At 44.4% G+C, this 4,062-nt stretch overlaps 1 long non-coding RNA gene across 1 annotated transcript; it reads left to right on the top strand.

Moving 5' to 3' along the window:
* Positions 1-2,401: 2,401 nt before the first annotated feature.
* On the top strand, positions 2,402-3,709 carry LOC109742501 (uncharacterized). Its single transcript, XR_002227883.3, has 3 exons — positions 2,402-2,478; positions 2,789-2,840; positions 3,629-3,709. It is a non-coding gene; the product is annotated as an uncharacterized lncRNA (long non-coding RNA).
* Positions 3,710-4,062: the final 353 nt, after the last annotated feature.

The following is a 4,062-nucleotide window of genomic DNA, read 5'->3' as shown; positions in this document are numbered from 1 at the left end:
ACTCGAAAAATGGAAAATGGTTTTTTCGTCCAAAGAAAATGAAAACTTCCTTAGGCAATATTGTTTGCCATTCCAAGATGCACCATTGTGCACAATATGAGATCATTTGAACAAACTATGCCATGAATGTGGCCATAAGATAGATCATTTGGATTGAAAGCCATTGATCTCCACACGTGATAGCTCGTTTCTGAGAACACTTTTTTAAAATAATTGCCTTATTACAAGTTTATTATTTTTCCTCGGAACTTGGCCACATATAATGACACAATGCGAAGGTTTCCCAATATTTTGATTTTTTTCGAATTTTTTATGCCGTTTCAAAATGCGGTCAAAACGGCGGGAATGACCGTTCCTAGCTAGTGGATGAATCTTGGAATTTTTTTGGTGTTTCTATGATTAAATAGATACTTATGTACCTAGAAATGATTTTTGGAAAAAGTAAAGAGCAAACTACAAGGCAGCTACAGCTCTAATTTGACCTGCTTCCAGCTGAATCGGCGGAAATTTGTCTTTTTCACGAGAGGTGGATCAAAACTTTTTACACCCAACCATTTGGTCAATTGTACATTAAATATGGCCTAGTATTTTATAAAATTGATTTGGTCCAATTTTGCAACAATTATTTGGGAGCTCCTTCACAAAAAAACCTCCTTTTGGGCACTCGAAAAATGGAAATGGTTTTTTCGTCCAAAGAAAATGAAAACTTCCTTAGGCAACATTGTTTGGAATTCCAAGATGTACCCTTGTGCACAATATGAGATCATTTGAAACAACTATGCCATGAATGTGGCCATAAGATTGATCATTTGGCTTGAAAGCCATGAATCTTCACGCATGATAGCTCGTTTCTGAGAACACTTTTTTAAAATAATTGCCGTATTAAAAGTTTGTTATTTTTCTTGGGAACTTGGCCACATATAATGAAACAATGCAAAGGTTTTCCAATTTTTTGATTTTTTTTGAATTTTTTATGCCCGTTTCAAAATGCGGTCAAAATGGCGGGAATAACCGTTCCTAGCTAGTGGTTGAATCTTGGAATTTTTTTGGTGTTTCTCTGATTAAATAGATACTTATGTACCTAGAAATGATTTTTGGAAAAAATAAATAGCAAACTACGAGGTAGCTACAGTTCAAATTTGACCCGCTTCCAGCTGAATCGGCGGAAATTTGTCTTTTTCACGAGAGGTGGATCAATTTTTTTTACACCCAACCATTTGGTCAATTGTGCATTAAATATGTCCTACTATTTTAGAAAATTGATTTGGTACAATTTTGCAACAAATATATGGTAGGTCCTTCACAAAAAAACCCTCTTTTCGGGCACTCGAAAAATGGAAAATGAATTTTCCGTGCAAAGAAAATGAAAACTCCCGTAGGCAACATTGTTTGAAATTCCAAGATGCACCATTGTGCACAATATGAGATCATTTGAACAAATATTTGATAGGACTTTCAAAAAAAACTCATTTTGAGCACTGAAAAATGGAATGAAATTTTTATCTTGAATCGATCACGACCAATTTATATGGTCATAAGGTCATCAAATGGTTTGTTGCGTTCTGATTGGTCCATGATCATATCACGCGGATCATGCATCAACCGCCGTAGGATGCTTCCGGATCCGACGGCAGAGCTCACCCCCTAAGCCAACCGCAGCCCAACTACCCAAACCCAAACCCGCACCCGCACTCCTCCTCCCTCGGCTCCTCGCCGCCGCCACCTCCTCCCCCTTCCAGATCGAGACAGAGTGAGAGCTCGCCTCCTCCCTTCCAGACCGCTGCCGCCACCTCCCTCCGGTGGAGCTCGCCGCCGTCCATGGCCTCCTCCACGCCCACCTTTTCTCACCCCTCCCCTTCCCTCACCAGAAGGGAGAGAAGAACCCGAGGGAGGGAGATCCAACGCGATCCAGCCTCGGCCTCCACTGCCTCGGCCTCGCGCCTTGCCGGAGCAGCTCTGCCGTCGGCCGAAGTCGCGCAGGTCGCCGTGTTCCCCCGCTCTTCTTCCTTCCTCTGTTTATCTCTTCCTTTTTTCTCTCAAGTCTCAACCCCCCTCTGTACTTCTCTTTGCAAGGAGGCCGCCATGGACTTCCTCGTCGAGCCATCGCCGGAGCTCCAAGTCCGCGCCGCTCGAAACCTTCTTCAACCTTCGTCAGCCCTTGTTCCTCCATGCCCCGCCGAGCGCATGCCAAGCTGTCGCCGCGTCGAGCTCCACCGCCCAAGTCCGTCGTCCCGCCGGCCGCCGGACCTCCCTGGCTGTCTTCCTCCACTGCATCTAGTCGCTCCTCGAATGCATCAAGTCCCCCTGCATCAAGCGCCGCCCTCGCCAAGACGCATCAAGCGTTGGTGCTCTTCTGCCTCATCGGGTGGATGACACCCAGCGCACTCACGCGCGTGGGATCAAGGGCGTTGACCGCGCCCCTGCCTGGGCAGATCGCCAGCGCCTCCCCGCTCGATCCCCTGCTCGACCGCTCGCATGGTACGCTCCCTCGCTCCCTCCGTCCCCTCTCCTCGAGTTGATGAGATCGGAGAGAAGCCGACGAGCGGCCGTTTGGTGCAGCACGGGACAGCGGCCATGTGCTCTGCTCAAGGACTTGTTTTAATCCTGATATATCTGATGAAATAGTACTTCTCTACTTCACTGTTCAATCAGGCGATGTAGAATCCCAGTTCTAGAATGTTTTTCAAACTATATTTGCTAGAAAAATGATCTTATATTATTTACATGGGTCAATCTCGACCATCATGATTCCTAATCTAATAAGGTTGGTTGTGTGCTCTCCTTGCAGCAGCCTGAGCTCCGGCGAGGTTGATCTGGACGGCTCGGCAGCGTCACCGGCGGTGAGAACCCCCTCCCTTCGCGGCTATGGACGAACTGGTTTGCGTGTTGCCTCCTGCATTTTGTGCTCGCGTTGTGGTGGTTAGGTTAATGAAAATTGAACTAGTTAACTACTGTAAGCGATTCTGCAATTGTTTGTGGATCTAGCAGCAAGCAGTATGAACCATAGTTTAGCTGCTTTAGATAACTACTACTTTGGTTAAAAAAATTAGTAGGACTTCATCACAGTTCTTCTATAGTTCCCTTTAGCTGCTTTAGATAACCATAGTTCTTCTGTAGTTGTAGCTGGACTGTTAATTTGGTACTCCGTCACATCGGTGTGGGTTTTGGCAGTACGAGTGTACTGCCACAATGTCACCAGCTGGTGTAATTGCAACCAGTAGAAATGAGAATATAGTATTGGCAATTTGGCATAATATACACCTGAGTCGGATAAGACTTAGGACAATGTCCTTTGAGGCTGCAGAAGATTAGTTGCTAGTTGCTACCATGTGCGTAGGATAAGATCAGATGCTGCTGCTACAGGATACTTATCCTCTTCGTATGGCAATATGCTTATTTTCCTTGGTTCCAACTACGCAGCGAATTCTCTTTCAAAAAAATGTGGCGCATGCATGAGGATCAATCCTGTTGACTGCGTGACAATCATGTTTCTCATCATTGTAATTTTTGGTTTTGAAAAAAAATACATGTTTTCTTGATCTTCTGTTAAGTCTGTTTATTTATAAATCCAACTTCCATGTTTTTTTAGAGGCAAACCTGAAGACTGACCCCCAATGTTTCCGTGCAGGTAGTAACTCTAATAGGCCACTACACTTTCCAAATTCCAATGCTCGCGTGTTGGTCGTTCCCAAGTTTTCACTACCCTGAGTATGTACTCTACCATACATTTCCAAAAATTCTTCCTCTCATTCACCTGATGCATACTTGTTCAATGTGTTTCCGTGAAGTTATTAGACATGCAATACTTTTGAAATACCCATACTGTAACTGGCCAAAGAACTAGAAGCAAAAGACATACAGTACATCACTTTTCAAATGCTCAATATTGTAGCTGACACACTAGAGAACTAGAAGAATAACCTGGATTAGAAACACTCGCTGGGTGCTTCCCTTGCCCCTGGCAATGTCAATGAATCACAGTGGTACTGTAGGCACCAAGGAAATTGTGGCATGTTATTTAATTCGTTTATTCATTTGTTGCAGTCTGTGCACTGTTGTGGT

The sequence above is a fragment of the Aegilops tauschii genome, chromosome 7 (assembly GCF_002575655.3).
Source record: "Aegilops tauschii subsp. strangulata cultivar AL8/78 chromosome 7, Aet v6.0, whole genome shotgun sequence".
Lineage (NCBI taxonomy): Eukaryota > Viridiplantae > Streptophyta > Magnoliopsida > Poales > Poaceae > Aegilops > Aegilops tauschii.
The sequence above is the reverse complement of the archived record's forward strand: the minus strand, read 5'-3'. Positions and strand labels throughout refer to the sequence as shown.